The sequence below is a fragment of the Heterodontus francisci genome, chromosome 7 (genome assembly GCF_036365525.1).
Source record: "Heterodontus francisci isolate sHetFra1 chromosome 7, sHetFra1.hap1, whole genome shotgun sequence".
Taxonomy (NCBI): Eukaryota; Metazoa; Chordata; class Chondrichthyes; order Heterodontiformes; family Heterodontidae; genus Heterodontus; species Heterodontus francisci.
The window spans coordinates 48769048-48795761 of record NC_090377.1 but is presented as its reverse complement, the minus strand read 5'-3'; positions in this window follow the sequence as shown (position 1 = coordinate 48795761).

Sequence of the window (26714 nt, the reverse complement as noted above, 5' to 3'; positions counted from 1 at the left end):
CTACCATCCATTGTATATTCCCTTGCCTTGTTAGACCTCCCAAAGTGCATCACCTCACACTTCTCAGGATTAAACTCCATTTGCCACTGCTCCGCCCATCTTACCAGCCCATCTATATCGTCCTGTAATCTAAGGATTTGCTCCTCACTATTTACGACACCAGCAATTTTCGTGTCGTCTGCGAACTTACTGATCATACCTCCTATATTCACATCTAAATCATTAAAGTACACTACAAAGAGCAAGGGTCCTAGCACCGATCCCTGCGGTACACCACTGGTCACAGGCTTCCACTCGCAGAAACAACCCTCGACCATCACCTTCTGCTTCCTGCCACTAAGCCAATTTTGAATCCAATTTGCCAAATTGCCCTGGATCCCATGGGCCTTTACTTTCTTGACCAATGTCCCATGAGGGACCTATCAAAAGCCTTCTGAAGTCCATGTAGACTACATCAACTGCTTTACCCTCATCTACACATCCAGTCACCTCCTCGAAAAATTAAATCAAATTTGTTAGACACGATCTCCCCCTGATAAAGCCATGCTGGCTATCCCTGATTAATCCCTGCCTCTCCAAGTGGAGATTAATCCTGTCTCTCAGAATTTTTTCCGATAATTTCCCTACCACTGATGTTAGAGTCACCGGCCTGTAATTAACTGGTTTATCCTTGCTACCCTTCTTAAATAATGGTACCACATTCGCTGTCCTCCAATCCTCTGGTACCTCTCCTGTGGCCAGAGAGGATCTGAAAAATTGTGTCAGAGCCCCCACTATCTCCTCCCTTGCCTCACATAGCAGCCTGGGATATATCTCATCTGGGCCTGGGGATTTATCCACCTTCAAGCCCACTAAAACAGTTAATACTTCCTCCTTTTCAATGCTAATTTGATCAAGTATATCACAATCCCCTTCCCTGATCACTACACCTACATTGTCCCTCTCCATAGTGAACAGAGATGAAAAATAATCATTCAAAACCTCACCTAGGTCTTCCAGCTCCACACACAGATTGCCTCTTTGATCCCTAATGGGCCCCAATTTTTCCCTGGTTATCCTCTTGCCCCTAACATACTTATAATACGGCTTGGGATTTTCCTTTATCTTGTCTGCCAGTGATTTTCATGCCCCCTCTTCGCTGTCCTAATTACTTTTTTAAGTACTCCCCTACACTTTCTACACTCCTCTAGGGCCTCCTCTGTTTTCAGCATTCTGAGTCTGCCATACGCCTCCTTTTTTTGTCCTTATCCAATCTTCTATATCCCTTGACATCCAGGGTTCTCTTGACCTGTTGGTCCTACTCTTCACCTTTACAGAAACATGCTGCACCTGAACCCTCACAATTTCCCTTCTAAATAACTCCCACTGGTCTGATGCAGACTTTCCTGTAAGAAGCTGCTCCCAGTTCACTTTGGCCAGATCCTGTTTTATCATATTGAAATCTGCCTTCCCCCAATTCAGTACTCTTATTTTGTCCGGACCCTCTATGTCCTTTTCCATAACAATCTTAAATCTTACAGAGTTATGGTCACTATCCCCGAAATGCTCCCCCACTGCCACTTCTCCCACTTGTCCGGCTTCATTCCCTACGATTAAGTCCAGTACCGCTCCTCCTCTTGTTGGACTCTGTACGTGCTGGCTCAAAAAGCTCTCCTGAATGCACTTGAAGAATCCCCCTTTAAGCTTTTTGCACTAATACTATCCCCTCTAATATAGGGGAAGTTGAAATCCCCTGCTATTATAGAAACATAGAAAACATAGAAAATAGGAGCCAGAGTAGGCCATTTGGCCCTTCAAGCCTGCTCTGCCATTCGTTATGGTCATGGCTGATCATCCAACTCAGTAGCCTGTTCCGGCTTTCGCCCCATACCCTATAGAAACATAGAAAATAGGAGCAGGAGTAGGCCATTCGGCCCTATATTACCCTATTATTATTGCACCTCTCTGAGATTTGCCTATATATCTGCTCCTCTACCACTGCCTGACTGTTTGGAGGCCTGTAGTACACTCCCAGCCAAGTAATAGCCCCATTTTTGTTTTTAAGTTCTACCCATATGGCCTCATTAGAGGAACCTTCTAAGATATCATCCCTCCTTACTGCAGTAATTGTCTCTTTAATCAACAATGCAATGCCACCTCCTCTTTTACCCCCTCCCCTACCACGTCTGAAGATTCTACACACTGGGATATTAAACTGCCAGTTCTGCCCTTCCCTCAACCATGTCTCAGTAATAGCAATAATATCATATTCCCATGTGTTAATCAATGCCCTCAATTCATCTGCCTTACTAGTAAGACTCCTTGCATTAAAATAGATACAATCCAGCCTTGCATTATTTGCCTGAGCCTTAACAGATCTACATTTACTCTGTCCTCAAGACTGACTTAGCTTCACATTTATATTTGATTGTACATCACCTCCTACTGTGCTTCCACTCTCTATCCCATCCCCCTGCCAAATTAGCTTAAACCCCCACCCCTCCAACGGCACTAGCAAACCTCCCAGCAAGGATGCTGGTCCCGTTCTGGTTCAGGTGCAACCCGTCCATCTTATACAGATCCCATCTTCGCCAGAAACAGGCCCAGTGATCCAAGAATCTAAAACCCTCCCTCCTGCATCATCTCCCCAACCATGCATTCATCTGCTCTAACCTCCTATTCATATACTCACTAGCCCGTGGCACTGGAAGAAACCCAGAGATTACAACCTTTGAGGTCCTACTATTTAATCTATTGCCTAGCTCCCTAAATTCTTTTTGCAGGACCTCATCCCTCTTTCTACATATGTCATTGGTACCAACGTGGACCATGACCTTCGGCTGCGCACCATCACCGTCCAGAATATTTTGTAGTCGCTCAGTGATATCCAAGACCCTTGCACCAGGGAGGCAACATACCATCCTGGAATCACGTCTGCGACCACAGAAATGCCTATCTGTTCCTCTAACCATAGAATCCCCTACCACTATTGCCCTCTTGTCCCTTTTTCTCCATCCCAGCACAGCTGAGTCAGCCATGACATTCCGGTCATGACTCTCGGTGCATTGTTCAGAGGAACCCTCTCCCCCATTGGTACTCAGAACTGAATACCGGTTAGAAAGTGGGATGTCCTCTGTAGACTCCTGCACTACCTGCCCTGACTTCTTTGTCCATCCGGCATCCACCAAGTCACCCACTGACTGTGTTCGCTTAGGTACCGGCTTGACTACCTCGTGAAATGTGCCATCCACATAGTCCTCCACCTTGCGGATGCGCCACAGTGACTCCAGCTGCCGTTCGAGCTCTGAAACCTGAAGCTCAAGCTTCTGCAACCGGAGACACTTTCTGTAGACATGTTCACCAAGGTTCCATGACTTCCCACATTGCACAGGAGGTACATTCCACTTGGCCAAGCTACCCCGCCATTACTTACTTTTACAATGAGAAAAGAAGAACTTGCTGGTGTAATAACTTACCAGCTATTTACAATCAACTTTTATCCCCTGTATCTTTGAGGCTGAGAAAGAAAAAGAGCAAAGAGCACCTGCCACTACCCCCAGCCAATGAAAATACCCACATTTAACTTACAGCCTCACTCCATGCAAACAGCACTAGAATAGCCAGTGAATACTAAAAATTTACAGGTAGCTATCCTAGGGCTTTAATTTAAAAGGAACTTTTTTTTAACCCCAATCAATCACAGTTGTTCCCAGGCAATGACAGGTACCGCCCACCAACCAATCAGCGCCCATAATTTCAGTGATGTCACTATTCTTATTTTCTTTGACTAAATCCAAACAGAGCGCGCGCAGGAACAGTCAGAGAGTCTGCCGCCACCCAGGACGTCAGGTAGGTGAAGGGCCTCGAGCTCCGCTCTTTATTTATAGGTTTTCAGCCCTGTTCCTTTCAGGTCTGCCGCCACCCCAGACATCAGGTAGGTGAATGCAACCCCAATTCTCCATTCACCAATAGTCCCACACCTTACCTTCCCTCTGTTAATAACCAACACAGCATCCTCCTGGCCACAATGCAAAAATAGAAGCCATTCCAAAACAATCATTCCAAAACCAATTTATAAATGAAACCATCAACCTTGTATGTTCTCTTATCTTCCGGGTGCCTTTGCCTGTCCTAAACATAGAGAGGCAGGTATTGAGGACCTACAATCAGATTTTCAGGAGCTTGGGAGGAAATTAAAAAGTAGGACCTCGAAGGGAGTAATCCAGAGATTACTCCCAGTGCCATGCACTAGCAAGCGTAGAAATTGGAAGACAGGGAGGATCAATGCATGCCTTGAGGCATGGTGCAGGAGGGAAGGCTTCAAATTCTTGGGACATTGGGAACAGTTCTGGGGCAGAAGGCACCTATTCAAAATGGGCAGGTTGTCCCTCAACAGGACTGGGACCTATGTCCTTGCGGGGTGGTTCATTAGTGTGATTGAGGAGGGTTTGAACTAAACTAGTTGGGGTGGGCACCAGCATATAGAAGTAGAAAAGAGGAATAAGGTGCATAAACAAGTGAGAATGTTGGATAGCACCAGAGAAGGAAATTGTACCATATTTGATAGGAGTAGGCTAAGAAGGACTATGAGGAATACAATCAGGTTTACAATGCATGTATGTAAATGCAAAAAGTATGGTGAATAAGGGTGGTGAGCGACAAACACAAATAGCCATGTGGGAATTTGATGTAGTGGCAATAATGGAAACGTGGCTTAAAGATGGTGACTACTGGGCATTTAATATTCCAGGATACAAAGTGTTCAGAAAAGATAGGAAAGGTAAAAAGGAAAGTGGAGTGCCAGTACAGATTAGGGAAGACATTGTAGTGTTGGAAAGGGAGGATGTCCTTGAGAGTCCAAAGACAGAATCCATTTGGTTAGATTTGAGAAACCAAAAGACTATTGGGGGTATTCTATAGGCCTCCAAATTGTGTGTGAGAGAGTGAGAGGAGAAAATCTGCAGGAAGTCAGAGAAATGTGCAAGAACAATAGAGTGGTGATATTGGGGGACTTGAATTAACCAAATATCGATTGGGATAATGTTAGAGTAAAGGGAAATGAGGGGGAGGAATTTCTGAAATGTGTTCAGGAGAACTTCAGACCAGTATGTTCTCGGTACAACTAGGAAGGAGGCAATGATGCTGAGGAATGAGGTGGGTCAAGTGTACTAAGTTCTGTGGGGGAACACTTGGGTAAGAGTGATCATTGTATCATAAGTATTATGGAAAGGTAGGATGTGGTGTGGGTGGCTTCTACTATTCACCTCTCAACTGACTGCAGATAGTTTTAAAAGAAAAATAGTGTTTAGGCCCTGAATATTTTAAGCGCCAAATAAATAGACAAAAAACAGGTTTTCTTGTAGGTTTAAAAAGGTTTTTTGTTATTTGTTAAAGCAATACCCAAAAATGTTTGCAACCTCACCCACTCGCATATTCATGCACATATACACACACAAGAAAATATAGAGAATAAAGGGTAACATGTAATTAGAGTTCAATTGTTGTAAAGAGAATTCACATTGAAATCTTCTTGGTTTTGGGGGAGGAATTTTTAACAGCGTTACAGGCCTATATGTTCCTTGTCTTGGAATTGATGAAGTGTTGCAGATTCCTTTTGTTAAAACCCAGTCCGAAATTGGTGGTGGAAGTCCTGGTTCAATTTCTCAGATGGAAAGTTTTCTAGGTCACCCTGCAATCTCTCTGCCTCAGTAGTTTAAAGATGGTACTGACAGGGATCCTTGCTTAGCTGGATCGATCTCATAGCTTCTTTGGCTGGAGGGGCTTTCTGTCTCACCTCTCAGAGAAATTACTTCTTTTAAGGTAAAAATTTATCAGGTTTTGGTTTCAGTCAGTTGAGTCAAGACGCTGTCCTTTGGGGTGTTCATACAATGTCCCAGGATATGGGGACCATTGTTACATAATGGTGTCTGAATGTGGTCCATTTTGATAAATAGGTGTTATTTCACACCTATTATCTTGACCATGGCCTCGGAGTCATTCTGTTTGCAAAAGTCTTTTCTAGCCCAATTTTTGATGATAGGAGTCATTAGCATGGAATGGGCTGTTTTACCTGTCAATGTGCCTCCTCAAGGCAATTCCAGATATTAATAATGATCCCATCCTCAACAGACAAACTTGTTGATTGGCAGTATAGGAAGGAATCACCTGACTTCTCCCTCCATGTTTCCAGGTAGCAAAGTAGCTTATTGTAGCTCAGTTCAACAGTTTACTTTCATTTCATAATTCCTTCAGTGCATTTCATATTTCATCGCTGTTCCCTTTGTGAGTGTGGCATTAGATTACTATTGGAGAACAGCAAGGAAAAATCTAAAGTAGAACTTCTAAGTTGGAAGAGGGCTAACTTCAATGGGGTAAGAGGGGATCTAGCCAGGGTAAAATAGAACCAAAGATTGACAGGAGAAACTGTAACAGAACAATGGAAGATTTTTAAAGAGGACATGTTTCAGGTACATGCTAGGTACATGCCAACAAGGGTGAAAGGTAAGTGAACTAAAGCCTGGGATTCTTGGATGACAAGAGGAATAAAGAAAATAATGAAACAAAAAAAGCGGGTGCATGATGCATGTCAGGCGAGTTCTTCAAGCGAAAACAAGGCCAAATACAATAAGTTGAGAGGGGAAGTAAAGAGGAACATAAGACTGGCAAAGAGAGAATATGAGAATAGCATGGCAGTTAACATAAAAGGGAAAAAAAAATTGTCTACCAGCATGTAAATAGTAAGCAGCGGGATGGGTGTATCAGGGACAAAGAGGGTGATATATGCTTATCGGCACAGGACAAGGCTAGAATACTGAATGAGTACTTTGTAGCGGTGTTTACTAAGAAAGAGAATGCTGACAAACTATTGGTAGAAGTGGAGATGGTAGAGGTAATGGATGGGGTAAAAATTGATAGGCAGGATGTACTGGAAAGGCTGGCTATGCTTAGAGTTGATAATTACCTAGTCCGAATGGCTTGCATCCCAGGTTGTGAAAAGAAGTGGGAGTGGAGATAACAGAAGGGCTAGCCGTAATCTTCCAACCTTCCCTTGATACTGGGGAGGTGCCAGAAGATTGGAGAGTGGCAAATTTGACACCTTTTTCAAGAAAGTGTGTAAGGACATTCCTAATAACTACAGGCCAGTCAGTTTAACATCAGTGGTGGTTAAGGTTTTAGGAACAATAATCAGGGAAAAAATCACCAGGCACTTGGATATGTTTGAGTTAGTTATGGAAAACCAGCATGGATTTGTAAAATGCAGACTGTGCTTGACTAATCCAGTTGAATTTTTTGATGAAGTAACAGAAAAGGTTGAGGAAGGGAAAGCAATGGCTGTCATCTATATGGATTTTGAGAAAGTGTTTGACAAAGTACCACATAAAAGGCTGGTTAACAAAATTGAGGCTTATGGAATAGTAGGGTCAGTGTCATCTTTGATAAAAATTGGCTTAAAGACAGAAAACAGCGAGTTGTGGTAAAAGGTTGCTTTTCAGACTGGAGGATGCTAGACGGTGGTGTTCCCCAAGGTTCAGTGCTAGGACCACTGCTTTTGTGATATATATAAGTGACTTAGATATTACAGCATTACCCCTGAAATAATCAAGAGTGCCAAGCCTGCTATACTCTCAGCACTACATGAACTGCTATGTTTGTGCTGGGACGAGGGAGCAGTACCTCAGGACATGCGCGATGCCAATATCATCACCTTCTATAAAAACAAAGGTGACCGAGGTGACCGCAACAACGACCGTGGAATCTCCCTGCTCAGCATAGTGGGGAAAGTCTTTGCTCGTATCGCTCTAAACAGGCTCCAGAAGCTGGCCGAGCGCATCTACCCTGAGGCACAGTGTAGCTTTCGTGCAGAGCGATCGACCGTTGACATGCTGTTCTCCCTTCGTCAGATACAGGAGAAATGCCGTGAACAACAGATGCCCCTCTACATTGCTTTTATTGATCTCACCAAAGCCTTTGACCTCGTCAGCAGACGTTGTCTCTTCAGACTACTAGAAAAGATTGGATGCCCACCAAAGCTACTAAGTATCATCACCTCATTCCATGACAATATGAAAGGCACAATTCAACATGGTGGCTCCTCATCAGACCCCTTTCCTATCCTGAGTGGCGTGAAACAGGGCTGTGTTCTCGCACCCACACTTTTTGGGATTTTCTTCTCCCTGCTGCTTTCACATGCGTTCAAGTCCTCGGAAGAAGGAATTTTCCTCCACACAAGATCAGGGGGCAGGTTGTTCAACCTTGCCCATCTTAGAGCGAATCCAAAGTACGGAAAGTCCTCATCAGGGAACTCCTCTTTGCTGACGATGCTGCTTTAACATCTCACACCGAAGAGTGCCTGCAGAGTCTCATCGACAGGTTTGCGGCTGCCTGCAATGAATTTGGCCTAACCATCATCCTCAAGAAAATGAACATCATGGGGCAGGACGTCAGAAATACTCCATCCATCAATATTGGCGACCACGCTCTGGAAGTGGTTCAAGAGATCACCTACCTAGGCTCAACTATCACCAGTAACCTGTCTCTAGATGCAGAAATCAACAAGCGCATGGGAAAGGCTTCCACTGCTATGTCCAGACTGGCCAAGAGAGTGCGGGAAAATGGCGCACTGACACGGAACACAAAAGTCCGAGTGTATCAAGCCTGTGTCCTCAGTACCTTGCTCTATGGCAGCGAGGCCTGGACAACATATGTCAGCCAAGAGCGGCGTCTCAATTCATTCCATCTTTGCTGCCTCCGGAGAATACTTGGCATCAGGTGGCAGGACCGTATCTCCAACACAGAAGTCCTCGAGGCGGCCAACATCCCCAGCTTATACACACTACTGAGTCAGCGGCGTTTGAGATGGCTTGGCCATGTGAGCCGCGTGGAAGATGGCAGGATTCCCAAAGACACATTGTACAGCGAGCTTGCCACTGGTATCAGACCCATCGGCCGTCCATGTCTCCGCTTTAAAGACGTCTGCAAACGCGACATGAAATCCTGTGACATTGATCACAAGTCGTGGGAGTCAGTTGCCAGCATTCGCCAGAGCTGGCGGACAGCCATAAAGGCGGGGCTAAAGTGTGGCGAGTCGAAGAGACTTAGCAGTTGGCAGGAAAAAAGACAGAGGCGCAAGGGAAGAGCCAACTGTGTAACAGCCCCGACAATCAAATTTTTCTGCAGCACCTGCGGAAGAGCCTGTCACTCTAGAATTGGCCTTTATAGCTACTCCAGGCGCTGCTCCACACACCACTGACCTCCTCCATGCGCTTACCCATTGTCTCTCGAGATAAGGAGGCCAAAGAAGATATTAGAATACAGAGCAAAATTTCAAATTTGCCGCTGATACCAAACTTGGAGGTGTAGCAGACAGTGAAGATGATACCAATTGACTGCAACAGGACATAGATAGGCTAGCAGAATGGGCAGACAAGAGGTAGCTGAAATTTAATACAGGAAAGTGTGAAGCGATGCATTTTGGCAGAAGGTATTTAGACAGGTGAACCCGCACCTTCCCTCTTATACTCTAATTCCAGAATCTGTCCTGAACCTGTCTGGGTGTGTAAGATGGTCAAGGCTCACAACTCTATGCAACTCAGTATTCTTTTAACTATTTATTGTACCACAGATAACATACAAACATCAGTACACTGTTTCTTTTAATTTCAAGCAGTACTCACTTACACTGTTCTCTAACTCTCTTCAATTTCAATCAGTAACCACACATGCTGTTCCATTTGACTTGCCTTAATTTCGAACGCTACTCATCCTGGCAATCACTCAGCGAAGCATTTTCACATCTGTGTGCTCAACGGGTGGATTGTCAGATGCTCAGCTTCATTGAGATGTCCGAGCATCGATGCCTACACAGACTGCGCCTTGCCAGGATGTTGGTGGCAGAGCCATGTGGAATGGTGGAACAGGAGCTAACGCCACTGGGAAGTTATGACCACCCAATGCCTGTTCCTTAAAGGTGATATTGGCACTCAATTTTTTCACCAACGGATCGTTCCAGGGATCATCTGGAGATCTTTGTGAGCTCGCTCAGTCAGTGGTCCATCAGTGCATAAGGGAGGCCATGTACCGTTGGGTTGGCCAATATATCAAGTTCACTACCGATCAGGCCAGTTGGGCTGAGAGGGCAGTCGGCTTCGGGGCCATGGCTGGATTTCCCCAAGTGCAGGGGGTCATTGACTGTACTCATGTGGCCATCAAGGCTCCCTCAGAGCAGCCAGGCCCCTTTGTGAACAGAAAGGGCTTCCATTTGCTCAATATTCAGGCAGTGTGTCACCATTGTAAGTGAATTAGGTAGGTGTGTGTGAGGTTTCCAGGAAGCTGTCACAACTCTTACATCTTCAGACTGTCCCGATTGCTTCAGCTCTTCAGGCCACCTGAACACCTTCATGGCTGGATCCTGGGGATTGGGATATCCTCCGAAGTCATGGCTCTGACCCAGTTTGCAACCCTAATAAACAGGCAGAGAACACATATAACCACTGCCATATGTCTGTCTTTAAGGGCCACCATCGAGCAGGCCATCGGTGTCAGAAACAGGGGAATTTATTATGGGGAACAAAGAAATGGCTGACCAACTAAATGCATACTTTGGTTCTGTCTTCACAAAGGAGGACACAAATATCATACCAGGAATGTTGGGGAACACAGGGTTTAGTGAAAGGGAGGAACTGAAGGAAATCAGTATTAGCAGAGAAATGGTGTTGGGGAAATTGATGGGATTGAAGGCCGATAAATCCCCAGGGCCTGATAATCTACATCCCAGAGTACTTAAGGAAGTGGCCCTAGAAATAGTGAATACACTGGTGGTCATCTTTCAAGATTCTATAAACTGGAACAGTTCCTACAGATTGGAGGGTAGCTAATGTAACCCCACTATTTAAAAGGGAGGTAGAGAGAAAACAGGGAATTATAGTCCAGTCAGCCTGACGTCGGTAGTGGGGAAAATTCTAGAGTCCATTATCAAAGATTTTATCGCAGAGCACTTGGAGAACAGTGGTAGAATCGGATAGAGTCAGCATGGATTTACGAAAGGGAAATCATGCTTGACAAATCGGCTAGAATTCTTCGAGGATGTAATTAGTAGAGTTGATGATGGACAGCCAGTGGATGTGGTTTATTTGGACTTTCAGAAGGCTTTCGACAAAGTCCCACATAAGAGATTAGTGTGTAAAATTAAAGCGCATGGGATTGGGGGTAGTGTATTGCGATGGATAGAAAATTGGTTGGCAGACAGGAAACAGAGGAGGAATAAACGGGTATTTTTCCAAATGGCAGGCAGTGATTCGTGGGGTACCGCAGGGATCGGTGCTAGGACCCCAGCTATTCACAATATATATTAATGATTTAGATGAGGGAACTAAATGTAATATCTCCAAATTTGTAGATGACAAAACTGGGTGGGAAGGTGAGTTGTGAGGAGGATGCAGAGAGGCTTCAGGGTGATCTGGACAAGCTGAGTGAGTGGACTAATGCATGGCAGATGCAGTATAATGTGGATAAATGTGAGGTTATCCACTTTGGTAGCAAAAACAGGAAGGCAGATTATTATCTAAATGGCTATAAACTGAGAGAGGGGGACATGCAGCGAGACCTGGGTGTTCTTGTACACCAGTCGCTGAAGGTAAGCATGCAGGTGCAACAGGCGGTAAAAAGGGCAAATGGTATGTTTGCCTTCATAGCGAGAGGATTTGAGTACACGAGCAGGGATGTCTTGCTGCAATTATACAGGGCCTCAGTGAGGCCACACCAGGAATATTGCATGCAGTTTTGGTCTCCTTATCTGAGGAAGGATGTTCTTGCTATAGAGGGAGTGCAGTGAAGGTTTACCAGACTGATTCCTGGGATGGCAGGACTGACGTATGAGGAGAGATTGTGTTGGTTAGGATTATATTCGCTGGAGTTCAGAAGAGTGAGGGGGGATCTCATAGAAACCTATAAAATTCTAACAGAACTTGTCAGGATGGATTCAAGAAGGATGTTCCCAATGGTGGGGGAGTCCAGAACCAGGGATCATAGTCTAAGGATACGGTATAAACCTTTCAGGACTGTGATGAGGAGAAATTCCTTCACCCAGAGAGTGGTGAGCCTGTGGAATTCGTTACCACAGAAAGCAGTTGAGGCCAAAACACTATGTTTTCAAGAAGCAGTTAAATATAGCTCTTGGGTTTAAAGGGATCAAAGGATATGGGGGGAAAGCGGGAACAGGTTACTGAGTTGGATGATCAGCCATGATCATAATGAATGGCGGAGCAGGCTCAAAGAGCCGAATGGCCTACTCCTGCTCCTATTTTCTATGCTTCGATGTTAATAGATCTGGTGGAGGCATGCAATATGGTCCCACAAGGGTATCCCACATCATTATTGTCTGCTGTGCATTGCACCTTCTGGTGCTCCGGAGGGGTGTAGCGCTGGAGAGAGGGAGACACTGAACGGGTTGCATTCTCAGAGGAGGAGGATGATCATGAGGTACCTCAACATGTGCCAGTTGATGAAGGTGGCACTAGGGGGTGCAGGCAACAGGACACTGACAGATGTGGCAGGGAGATTCACGACTCTCTGATCTGCAGACATTTCACTTGAGGTCTAGTGGAGGGCCACCGCTGAGCCAAGATTCATTCCTGTGGCAACCTGGAGAGGTTGAGCTCCTGGCAATGGGGAGATGCTTACATGGTCCATCTCACCCATGCATCACTCCATTGACCTTATGGATGAGGCCATGCTTGTTTGCAACCCCTGCATCCATTTGGTGTTACATTCCATGCGTCTCTCCATTAGGGCCACCAATCTCTCAATGGAGGACGCCATGCGTTCATATACCAGAGAAATGGAGCCACTCATATCATGGATGGACCCCTACATCCTTTGTGCATGGGACTGTCTCTGGAAATTCTGAGAGATCTTCACACATTTGATGCATCAGCTGGAGCCTTAGCTGCTTTGTGGTTGACCCCCGAGGCTTTCCATCTGCATTGAGCTGTGTATCATTGTGCCTCTCTTCGCTGCTCCGAGGGGAAGTGACTACAGCCATTACTGCCTCTGCTGCATCCTCCTGCGAGTCTGTGAAGTGCTCACTAGATCGTGCCACCCGTTGTACATGTGCAACGGAGCCCACCAACGTGAGTGTTTCTGCGTTGGTGGAGGGTGCACAGGAATGAAATGATGCAATGCCTTCACATGGCTAACTTTCAAGTGTAGCAACATCCCTGGTCTGTTCCTCATCTGCTGCTGGACCTAGTGGAGAGAAAATAATAAAGTGAAACATGTGGTCTTTCAACTGAGACCGCTTGCCTCACCTTGATCAGAATGTTGAACGCAACAAGATCTTTGCATACTCTCCATACCTTCTACATCTGCCTCGCCCTCAGTGACAGGCTGCCCTGCAGTGACCTATCTGATGTGCATGGCCTCCACCTCCATTGGTGTCAACATGGTGATAACAGCAACTCCACCTCTGGTCCGTTGGCGCTCCCTGGCATTCTGAGTGTACTTCTCCTGCAAGCGTGAACATAGGCAATGTCAGTACTGTCTTATGGATGTTCCTTCGTCAGCAGCCATTATTAATTGGTTGCTAATGGTAGCATTCAGGGGGATTGTCATGCCGCCCACTTATGTGCCCTGGTGTCATGCATTTCCACCGAATGTCGTGACCTATGCAGAAATGGTAAAATCCTGGCCGATGGCTCTATGAGCTGGATCTTGTGTTTGGCCCGACGTTGGATTCAATGGCAGGGGTGGGGCGGGGGTGGGGTGGGTGGCGAAGAATTGGAGCGGCAGCGACCGCCTTGGAACCCAACGCTGGGATTGCCAGGCCCGATCTTCTCAGCAGCGGGGAAGCTCCGTGGCAGCCCCTCCACTGCTCTGCAACGGGACCATAGTTTGATTATTTAAAATACCTCGCTGCATAAATTTCAATGTCATCCGCCACAATCTTCCCATTTGTTCGCAATCTTGAGCTCAATGTGCGGCACTCACGCGCCTTCACTTTCCTGTCCATGAGAAGCTGTAGCCACTGAGGAGGGGAAGGGATCAACTATGCATTTTGTTTATAGATGGAGGGGGAAGGGGCCAACTCTGCATTTTGTTTGCAGGTCTGACAGTCCTTTAAAAATGCTGCCAGCACCTGCTCCTGCATCAGGTGACGCCATTCACAGCATTGCTGATGCCCCCCGCCACGTGATTGCAGGGGTGGCCGCCGTCCGTATGTTAAGTGGCTGCCCTCCGCAGAATTGCAGCGGTGCAGGTCCCATGCGGAGCGGCCACCATTTTCTGCACCCGTCGCCACTTCCAGCGGTGGGACAACAAAATCCAGCCCTATGACTTTAAAGCTCCAACACATTGCTACCCAAGTGGCTGCAACATGGCTGCTGGAAGGCTGCTGACTTTATGTGCGGGAGACTGCAAATGACTGAACCACCTCATTACGGCAGCAAAAGTCTGGGTTGGCTGGCTGACAGGCAACAGCAAGGGCACTGGCAAAGTTTGTTTACTGCCTACAATGGAAGCAATGGGCATGGGTTACTCATGCATCATTATCCCTGCACCCATTTTTGGATTTATCCTATCTTGCAGCCTCTGAGTTCCAAATGCACAGATTGAGAATGCTTCCTTTAATCCTTCTTATTATCTTCCCGACCTGCAAATACAAAGGGATACCTGTATTTGGTCGAAAATGAGCTTACTAACAGCCTTAGTTGTACAGTCATGAATAAAAGATAAAGATAAAGTATAGCTGTAAGCTTTGAGCTAGTGGAAGCACAGCCTTTTGGATGAAATGATAAACTGATGCCCTGCTTGATCTTTCCATGTCCACAATAGATCCCGTGATACTATTCAAAGAAGAGCTGCTGAGCTCTGCTGGCCAACATTTATCTCCCACCCAACATCACTAAAAACATATTATCTAATCATTTATCTCAATGCTGTGTGCAAATTGGCTGTTGTGCTTCCAAAACTAGGGGCCATAAATATAAGATAATCATGAATAAATCCAATAAGGAATTCAAGGGAAAATTCTTCAGTGAGAGAGTGATGCGAATGTGGAGTGTGCTGCCGCATGGAATTGTTGAGGCAATTGGCATAGCTGTATTTAAGGGGAATGTGCATAAGTACAAGAGAGAGAAAGAAATAGAAGAATATGTAGACTGGGTGAGATGAAGTCAGGTGGGAGGAGGCTCATGTTGAGCCCAGTGGTGTGTTCTTGTGCTGTAAAATTCTATGTGTTTCTATGTTTGTTTACATCTCAAAAGTAATTAATTGGCTGCAAAGCACTCTGGGATGTCATCACACTTTGAAAAGCTGGAAATAAATGCAAGTTCTTCCTTGATTTTTGAGGATTGAACTATCTGTTTCTCTGAAGGGAATGTGTCTTCCTTTGTGCATGACTCTTCTGGCTACATCCAGTAGCACCAGTACATACTCTTATACTTGGGAATTTGTGACACATCATTTGATCACCAGAACAATGGGAAGCAGCTCAATCAAAACTGGCCGCTTCATCATTCTACTGATATAATTTTTAGAGATTCTAATTACTTCGTAATCTTAGGACAGAGACAAGAGGTTCAATATTTATGGCAGGTAGGGAGGCTCCGGAGGGAGTTCCGTTAGCACAGGGAAAACCCAACAAGGCTGCAGACAGGGAGGTCATGCCGAATTTAATGGCAGGATCTCATTATAATATTTTTCTTTAATTTCCCATCAAGCCATTGGCCAGATTAACAGGCTGGGCTGCTGCAGGGTGGGCAAACCAGTGGCAGGAGGCTGCAGTCAGGGGATGGTCCCAGGCAATTGTAAGGAAGGGAGCTATAGATTGTGTGTGTATATACTGTCCTGCAGGCCGCCACCTGCAAAGAATGGGACACAGATATTTTGCCACATGGACATTAAATTTTAAAATTGTTGCTGTGAAGAAAAGAAGGCCTATTACAAGGGGTTGCCAAGCCCCTGACTGGAAAGACATTTACATGGTAACAGACAGTATTTGGAAAAGACAAATGGGCCACTCCTTACTCTAATTTAATCCACATTGGACTTTTGATTACCAGGCGTTGAAGGTGGAGAGGCTAGCATTCTAGGTTAACTGCTAAGATGGCCTAATACACAGACAGACATGGTCAGATCAGTTTAGTCACATGACCAACTGACTGTTGGAGTTTTTTGAATATGAACTTGCCACAGAGAATTTGAACTCAGAATGCTGTTTGCTCCTGGACAGGAAAAGACCTCTCTCCTGTCTGCTCATCCCATTCTCACCAGCTTTGGAATCCATTGAAGACACAGGAACCCTAAGAGAGAAAAGTCTCCTACAGTGAATAAGGTTTAAGAAGAATAATGGGCCCCAATGAAAAGCAAGAATTACCTACAAAAGGACGACAGTGAGCTTGAAGCACAGTTACAAGAAACTCTTCTGATATTGCCTCAGACTTCTCTACTTTATTTTTTCTTCTGCTCTATTCTGTCTCCATTTGCATGTGCGTATCACGTATGCATGCTAGCGTGGGGTGTATCCCTCGGCGTTAACTGAATTAGAGTTTAAGTTTAAGGTTAATAAATTTCACTTTTCTTCTTTAAACCTAAGAAGGTCTGTTTGTGCTCATTTCTTTGCCTTATAATTGGAAAGTGGTGAACAATGATTCATTAAGGGGGAGCTCAAAACACATTGTGTTTAAAATTAAATCCTGTTACAATAAGACCAGGTGAAGGCTGAAAGGGACCCCTAGACTCCTTTCTCACCTGGTGGTAACAATACACTGTACAAGGTTCCTGTGTCTCACTTTAACACAGTCTATAAAAGTGGACAAAAACCTTCCAATATGTCATACCCGAAAGCAATGTTTCTGGTTTATCGCATGCTTTCTATTTACTTTGTCGTCCTTGGGACTAGAGTGAAGTTTTGTCAAGTTTAGCATGAGGCAGAGACAGACTCTGCAAGCTGCTGAACACAAAGACTTCTTCTTTATTCTGTTTTACTTTCACTTTCTCTTTGCAAGCATGTGTCTTCTACAGCAACCCCAAGTGTGCACAATGCACAATGCAGTTGCAATTTCAAAACACTACAACACTGCAGATTATACCAGAACTGAGAGGTTATAACTATCAGGAAAGACTGAATAGATTGGGCCTCCGTTGTCTCGATAAGAAAAAGCTTAGGGGTGAACTGATAGACTTCTTTAAAACTATGAAGGGGCTTGATAGAGTAGATGTAGTGGAACAGCCTAAAGCTAGGGGCCATAGATATAAGATAGTCACAAATAAATCCAATGAGGAATTTAGGAGAAACCTCTTTACTCATAGAGTGGTTAGAATGTGGAACTTGCTACTACATAGAGTACTTGAGGCAATTAGCAAAGATATATTTAAAGGGATGCTGGATTAGTTGATGAAGGAGAAAGGAATAGAAGAATATGTTGATAGGATGAGATGAAGTAAGGCATATGTGGGTATAAACAGTGTCATGGAGCTGTTAGGCTGAATGGCCTGTTTCTGTGCTGTACATACTATGGGATGGATTTAGTGCTCATTTGGAAGGCGAGTTTTATGGCGGGGGGTTGGTGGGACGATGGTGATGGCCAGAGAATTGGCACAGATTTGCTCACCACAGAACCTGACAGCGTAATGCCAGGTTTCTATTTTCTCTGAGGTGGCGAGGTTCCATGGGGGCTTCTCCGCTACGAAGTGATTGGATTGTAGTTTAAATATGTTAAATACTGTTTTGCATGTATTAATATATAATTTGCTGGAATCCTACCAGGCATTCGTGATCTTCTGCATGGCATGTGGCGCTCATGCACCTTCACTTACCCGGCTTCGAAAAGCTGCCACCACCGAGACGGGAGTCCTTGGTGCCTGAAAAGGTTAGGTAAGTTATCCGTTGTTATCATGAACTTTGTTCGGCATTGGACATTGCCACTAAGCTCAATTTGCAGATGTGAGGAAAAGGGGGAACTCTGTGAGTGGGTACTGTTTGGGGAGGAAGGGGGGACCTCTGCAAGTGGGTACTGTGGAGGGTTCTGATGAAGGGTCACTGACCTGAAACATTAACTCTGCTTCTCTCTCCACAAATGCTGCCAGACCTGCTGAGTTTTTCCAACATTTCTTGCCTTTTGGAAGTCCATCAGCAGCATTGCCCTCATCAACCATCTCTGTTACCTCTTCAAAAATCTCCAGCAAGTTAGTTAATCATGATTTTCCCTTAAGAAATCCATGCTGACTTTCTTTGATTAACCCTCATTTGTCCATGTGACGATAAATTTTGTCCTGAATTATTCTTTCTAGAAGTTTCCTCACCACTGAAGTTAAACTGACTGGCTTGTAGTTGCTGGGTTTATCTTTATACCCTTTTTTGAACAAGGGTGTAATGTTTGCAATTCTCTAGTCCTCTGGCAACACCCTCAAGTTTAAGGAAGACTGAAAAATTATGGCTAGTGCTTCTGCAATTTCCACTCCCCTTTCCCTCAGTATCCTTGGATGCATCTCATCTGGTTCTGGTTCCTTATCCACTTTAAGTACAGATAGCCTATCCAATACCTCCTCCTTATCAATTTTAAACCATTCTCGTGTCTGAATTACCGCCTGTTTCACCATTGCCTGGGTTGCATCTTCTTCCTTGGTAAAGACAGATGCAACGTTTTCATTTAAAACCTCAGCTATGCCCTCTGCTTCCATGTGTAAATCCCCTTTTATGTCCCTAATCAGCCCTACTCCTCCTTTTACCACCCTTTTACTAATTATATCCCTGAAGAAGACTTTGGGATTCCCTTTTATCTTAGTTGCTCTCTTGGGAATTTCCTCAGAGCTGTTCCTGCTCCACCATTGTAACTTGGGTGCAGTTCTGGAAAAATTACAGCAAAGGAGCAGAAGCAATTCAGAGGGTAATTCCGATGATAAACTGTCAAAATGAAAGAAACACTGAGGGTGTGATGTTGATGCCAGGCTTGTTTATAATATATTAACATAGGAAATGTCTCAAGTCACTTAACTAATAAGCATAAGGAAAATGTTGGGCTCACTGGTGAAATTAGGAATGGTGACTAAAAGCTTAGTCAAGGAGATGGCTTCAAAAGAGGTTTTTAAAGGTGGGAAGAGAGATGAAGAGAGGCATGGGGAGGGAATTCCAGTTGGACTGAAGTAACTGAAACCTCTGAAGGTAAAAGCAGGAGTTACAGTGAAGGCTAGAATAGGCATGCTTGAGAGGGGATACAGGAATTTTAGATGTGATGTGCTAGAGAACAGGAGCCAGGGTAGATCAGTAAGAATGGAGATGGTGGCTGACTGGGACTCAGTGTGTGGCAGTATTCTGGACAAGTTAGAGCTTATGGAGGGTGGAGGATAGCAAGGAGTACAGGTTGTAAAGTTGCTGATATAAGCAGATGAATGTTTATTGCATTTATAGAACATTACTCTGGCCACTACTTTAACTCAGGTATTAGTCCATGTTTTAAATGGGCTAATGTTGTGCTAAAGTAGTGGATGGAGGAATGTCATATGAATACATTAAAAGTCCAACTGTTAATATGACCTTTTTTTGTAGTTTAATTAATACTGCAAAGATTGACTTGGTGATGATCAGTGAGGATGGAAATGATCAGTGAGTGGGACTTGGTGTCGGACAGAATTCCCATTGGTATTCTAGAATTCTGCAGCATGGAATAGTGTTATGACTGACCGCTCCAGTCAAAGCCGCCAATCAAAATTTATGATTCTGATTGTGCTGGGAGAAATGCACTGATAATTCAATCCTGTTGCTCCACAAATCACCTAACCTATCATTTAAAACTTTCCAAATTAAAGAAATACCCAGCCAAATTGTATCATCTATTAACCCCCGAATGAGGCTAACCAAACCAGGTGTCTTTAAATCAACAAATTAACTCTTTAATTAGAAGAACTAACTTCTTGAACTATGAAGCGTTGAACAATATTTAAAATAGAAAAAATTAGAGTCCTTGCAAATTTACAGTCCAATGTTGCTTGAAGTCTTCATAGAATGTTGCTTTCCTTCTCCAGTGAATTTCAACAATTAACGACTTGCAAACACTTTCAACAGAATCAATCTGGCTTTAGAGTTTTTGAGGGATAAAAGATTGTCACAGTCTAACTTCCCTCCCTTCAGTTTAAATTACCAGAGATCTCTGTTTTGGCTTGATGTTTTAGAATCTTGAGAGATAATAATTAAACAGACTAAAATCCTATTCCTTCAGTTTAAATGGTTGAGAGCTCTTTTTCAGGTGTGCTAAACACCACAGCTGTCTGTGTCTATGTGTCTTCTGTGTCTGTTAGAACAAACTGCCTTCAGCTAAAAGCCAGTTCAAAACTGAATTGTAACAAATGTATCACATGAGACTTACTCGCAGTCTCCAACTGGCTGTTTCTAAGGCAACAAAAATGCACCTTCCTATAACTCCTGAGGCTTGCTATTTCTTAAAGCAATACTGATCCCTTGCAAGCCTTAAAGGAAAACTGCATATTCCCCCCAAAAAAGTACAGGACTATGACAATATTTAAAGGAAAAGAAAGACTTGCATTTATATAATGCCTTTCAGAACCTCAGGATGTCCCAAAGTACTTTATAGCCAATGAAGTACTTTTGAAATGTCGGAAACTATATTGCACACAACAAGTGTCCACTGACAACAATAATGATCAGATGATCTGTTTTTTGGTGGTGTTGATTGAGGGATAAATTTTGGTCAAGACTCCAGGGATAACTCCCCTGCTCTTCAAAATAGTGCCATGGGGTCTTTTCAGTCTACCTGAGAGGGCAGACAGGGTCTTGGTTTAATGTCTCACCTGCAAGACAGCACTTCCAAATGTGCAGCACTCCTGTAATACTGCACTGGAGTGGCGGTTTGATTATTGTGCTTTAGCCTCTGGAGTTGGACTGATTCTGATTCAGAAGCAAGAGGGGTACCAATTGAGCCACAGGTGAAATCTAGCTGGATGCTTGTACTCTTGCTATGACCCATGAGATGAGTTTCCAGATTAAGGCGCAGGCATGGAGAAGATATAGTCTTTCTATAAGACAGGAGGAGAAATTAGATAAGAATTCAATCTCAGCTACGCTTTCAGTTGTTCTAACAATTGGTTATAGAGCAACACTGGCAGAAGTTACCTTCCGGGAGTAGAGCGGAGAGGAGCAGAGCGGACCTGTGGGGAGAACGCCGGGAGCGGAGCCTATAAATCGAACCTGAAGATCAAGGCCCAGTCTCTTACCTTCCAGGAAAGCAGTCCAGGTGCGCTGGAGTTTTGAAAAAAAAAGTCCACAGTGATGTCACAGGAAAGCTGCAAGGCGATTGGTTGATGAGTAACTGCAGTTAGGGAATAGCTCTAAATAGCTGGCTTAGTAACTAAGGTAAGAAAGGTCTACAGTTTATTTTCAGATATAGTAAGTAGTGTTTTTTAAGGAGTTCTGTAGTTACGAGGACCAGGGAAGAAGGGCCCTAGAGTAATTGATATTATTTGATATTAAGCATCTTCCAAAAGGTTTAATTTAATGGGTTATGTTTAGTTTAGTTTAGTTCACAGATACAGCACTGAAACATGTCATGGCAGGAGAACTCAAAGACATGGTGTGCTCCTCGTGCTCTATGTAGGAAGCCGGGAACAATTCCAGTGCCTGGGACCAGCATGTGTGCAGGAAGTGTCTCCAGCTGCAGCTCCTGGAAGCCCAGGTTTCAGAGCTGGAGCGGTGGCTGGGGAAACTGTGGAGCATCTGCGAGATGGAGAGTATCGTGGATAGCACGTATAGAGAGGTGGTAACACCGCAGGCTCAGACTCCATAGGCAGGAAGGGAATGGGTGACCACCAGGCACAGCAAGAGGTCTAGGCTGGCAGTGCAGGAATCTCCTGTGGCTATTCCCCTGCAAAACAGATATACTGCTTTGGATACTGTTGGGGGGAATGGCCTCTCAGGGGAAAGCAGCAACAGCCCAATTCGTTGCACCACGGTTGGCTCTGCTACACAGGGGAGGAGTAAAAGGTGTGGGTATGTAATAGTTATAGGGGATTCAATTGTAAGGGGAATAGATAGGTGTTTCTGTGGCCGCAAACAAGACTCCAGGATGGTATGTTGCCTCCCTGGTGCTAGGGTGAAGGATGTCTCAGAGCGGTTAAAGGACATTCTGAAGGGGAAGGGTGAACAGCCAGTGGTCGTGTTACACATTGGTACAAACGACATAGGTTAAAAAATGGATGAGGTCCTAAAAGCAGAATATAGGGAGTCAGGAAGTAAGTTGAAAAGTAGGACCTCAAAGGTAGTGATCTCAAGATTGCTACCAGTGCCACGTGCTAGTCAGAGTAGAAATAGCAGGATATGTCGGCTGAAGAGATGGTGTGAGGGTGAGGATTTTAGGTTCCTTGGACATTGGGGCCAGTTCTGGGGGAGGTGGTACCAGTACAAACTGGATGGGTTACACCTGGGCAGGACTGGGACTGATGCTCTCCGGGGAGTATTTGCTAGAGTGGTTGGGGATTGTTTAAGCTAAAATGGCAGGGGGATGGGAACCTTTGCAAGGAGTCAGAGAAGAGGGAAATCAAAGACAAGAACAAAAGACAGTAAGGGGAATAAGAAAAGGGATAGGCAGAGAAATCAAGGGCCAGAATCAAACAGGGCCACAGTGAAAAATAATGGGAAGGGGACAAGCAATGTTAAAAAGCCAAGCCTTAAGGCTTTGTGCCTTAACGCATGGAGCATTTGCAATAAAGTGGATGAATTAAACGTGCAAATAGATATAAATAGGTATGATATAGTCGGGATTACGGAGTCATGGCAGCAGGGTGACTAGGGATGGGAAATGAACATCCAGGGGTATTCAGTATTTAGGAAGGACAGACAAAAAGCAAAAGGCGGTGGAGTTGCATTGCTGGTTAAAGAGGAAATGAACGCAATAGTGAGGAAGGATATTAGCTCTGATGATATGGAATCGGGCAGAGCTGAGAAACACGAAGGGGCAATAAACATTAGTGGGGGTTGTATATAGATCCCCAAACTGTAGTGATGATGTTGGGAATGGCATTAAACAGGAAATTAGAGATGCATGTGATAAAGGAACATCTGAGATTATGGGTGACTTTCACTTGCATATAGATTGGGCAAATCAAATTAGTCACAATATCGTAGAGGAGGAATTCATGGAGTGTATATGGGATGGTTTTCTGGACCAATACGTTGAGGAACCAACTAGAGAACAGGTCGTCCTAGACTGGGTATTGTGTAATGAGAGAGGAATAATTGACAATCTAGTTGTGTGAGTTCCCTTGGGGATGAGCGACCATAATATGATAGAATTCTTCATCAAGATGGAGAGTGACGTAGTTGATTCTGAGACTAGGGTCCTGAATCTTAATAAAGGAAAGTACAAAGGATTGAGGCGCGAGTTGGCTATGATAGACTGGGAAACGTTACTTAAAGGGATGATAGTGGACAGGCAATGACAAACATTCAAAGAGCGCATGGATGAACTGCAACAATTGTTTATTCCTGTCTGGCGCAAAAGTAAAATGGGAAATGTAGCCAAATAATGGCTTACAAGGGAAATTAGAGATAGCATTAGATCCAAGGAAGAGGCATACAAATTCACCAGAAAAAACAACAGGCCTGGGGATTGGGAGCAGTTTAGAATTCAGCAAAGGAGGACCAAGGGATTGATTAAGAAGGGGAAAATAGAGTACGAGAGTAAGCTTGCGATGAACATAAAAACTGACTGTAAAAGTTTCTATAGGTATATGAAGAGAAAAATATTGGTGAAGACAAATGTGGCTCCCTTACAGTGAGAAAAAGGGGAATTTATTATGGGGAACAAAGAAATGGCTGACCAACTAAATGCATACTTTGGTTCTGTCTTCACAAAGGAGGATAGAAATAACATACCAGAAATGTTGGGGGACACAGGGTTTAGTGAAAGGGAGGAACTGAAGGAAATCAGTATTATTAGAGAAATGACGTTGAGGAAATTGATGGGATTGAAGGCCGATAAATCCCCAGGGCCTGATAATTTATATCCCAGAGTACTTAAGGAAGTGGCCCTAGAAATAGTAGATGCATTGGTGGTCATCTTTCAAGATTCTATAGACTCTGGAACAGTTCCTACAGATTGGAGGGTAGCTAATGTAACCCCACTATTTAAAAACGGAGGTAGAGAGAAAACAGGGAATTACAGACCAGTCAGCCTGACATCGGTAGTGGGAAAAATTCCAGAGTCCATTATCAAAGATTTTATAGCAGAGCACTTGGAGAACAGTGGTAGAATCGGGCAGAGTCAGCCGGGATTTACGAAAGGGAAATCATGCTTGACAAATCTACTAGAATTCTTCGAGGATGTAACTAGTAGAGTTGATGAGGGACAGCCAGTGGATGTGGTTTATTTGGACTTTCAGAAGGCTTTTGACAAAGTCCCAAATAAGAGGTTAGCGTGTAAAATTAAAGCGCAGTGTAATGTAGTGAGTGTATTGCGATGGATAGAAAATTGGTTGGCGGACAGGAAACAAAGGGAAGGAATAAACGGGTCTTTTTCCGAATGGCAGGCAATGACTAATGGGGTACCACAGGGATCGGTGCTAGGACCCCAGCTATTCACAATATATATTAATGATTTAGATGAGGGAACTAAATGTAATATCTCCAAATTTGCAAATGACACAAAACTGGGTGGGAAGGTGAGTTGTAAGGAGGATGCAGAGAGGTTTCAGGGTGATTTGGACAAGTTGAGTGAGTGGGCAAATGCATGGCAGATGCAGTATAATGTGGATAAATGTGAGGTTATCCACTTTGGTAGCAAAAACAGGAAGGCAGATTATTATCTAAATGGCTATAAACTGAGAGAGGGGAATATGCGAGACCTGGGTGTTCTCATACACCAGTCGCTGAAGGTAAGCATGCAGGTGCAAAGGGTGGTGAAAAAGGGCTAGCGGTATGTTGCCTTCATAGTGAGAGGATTTGAGTACAGGAACAGGGATGTCTTGCTGCAATTATACAGGGTCTTGGTAAGGCCACACCAGGAATATTGTGTGCAGTTTTGGTCTCCTTATCTGAGGAAGGATGTTCTTGCTATAGAGGGATTGCAGCGAAGGTTTACCAGTCTGATTCCTGGGACACACGTATGGGGAGCGATTGAGTCAGTTAGGATTGTATTCGCTGGAGTTCAGAAGATTGAGGGGGGAGCTCATAGAAACCTATAAAATTCTAACAGGACTTGACAGGGTTGATGCAGGAAGGATGTTCCCGATGGTGGGGGACTCCAGAATCAGGGGTAAATCTTTCAGGACTGAGATGAGGAGAAATTTCTTCACCCAGGGAGTGGTGAGCCTCTGGAATTCACTACCACAGAAAGCAGTTGAGGCCAAAACATTGTATGTTTTCAAGAAGGAGTTAGATATAGCTCTTGGGTTTAAAAGGATCAAAGGATATGGGGGGAAAGCGGGAACAGATTACTGAGTTGGATGATCAGCCATGATCATAATGAATGGCGGAGCAGGTTCGAAGGGCCGAATGGCCTACTCCTGCTCCTATTTTCTATGTTTCTATGTAAGTTCTAGGACTAAGGCACTTGATAACCTTATTTTCATTGATTTACCATTCAATCGCTGAGAAAGAACCAAACAAAAATGCTTTACCCTCTCTGAGCACGCTGCTCTTTATAGTTTCCAATCTCCCTCAACCTCCCAGAACCATCATACATTCACTGTCTCTACATGAAGTTGAATTACTTGTCCAGATTACTCATGAAGTTGAGAAGTTTGATGCTTCTGTAAATGTCACTTTCTTCAGGATGCTCTGGAATAAGTTAAAACCCTAATGGATATTGATACATAGCAACACAGTAGACTCCACGATTATCCTAACTGGTTGCCACAGAAAACTTACACATGCATTCAATGTTCTAGCATACTTCTCTTTTTTATGGAAGGATCCTTGAGATCATCAACTGTTTACTCTGTGGAAAGTGGATGACACATCTTACTTCCTCTCAGTTTTCTCTTTTGAAAGCTGAAAATCCTGAGTTTCTGCAGTTGTTCCTCATAATTCAGTCCTTTGGTGCTAGAGGTGAATCTTGAGACTGCTCTCTGCACCAGCTCCAGGGTCAGGCAGAATTTTCTTTTCTGAATTTGTGTTGGTTACCAATTTACCAGAGGTTATTATCATACAAGTAATCTCAAGTTTAGTCCAGACATTTGATTCCATTATTATTCTCATTATTGATGCGGAATTGAGTCTATAGTCGCCCCGGTGGGTTTTGTCACCTTTTGTAATAATGAGAGTCCTGCATTCATTACCTCCCTCATAATGACTGTCATCTTTCTGTTCTGTTGTACAGTCACTTTTAGCTCCAAAAACATTGGTAAATAATGTGAGATATGTCAGCAAGATGGTTAAATGGTTGTTGCAATTTATGTCGTAAAAAACTTAAATGTATGGGGAACAATCCTCCCCTGGTCAAGGATACTTCAATTGCTACAAATCTAAGAACATATTTTGGTTTCCTTGTTATGCAGCTAACATTGCATATCTATAACAGATTCCCCATATGAAAAAATATTGTGCCATTCAATTTGTTTTTTTCTTAAAACAGCAGTTGTTCATAAAAATAACATTATTTATTAAACTTTCCAAAACATCTGCACCTCTTCTACATTTGAAATTTCTGAGTATTCACAGTCAGCTCATGTACATTTTATCAAATCGTGTAAACATTCTCTGTGGATATTTCAGTATTTATCTAAGAGAATCT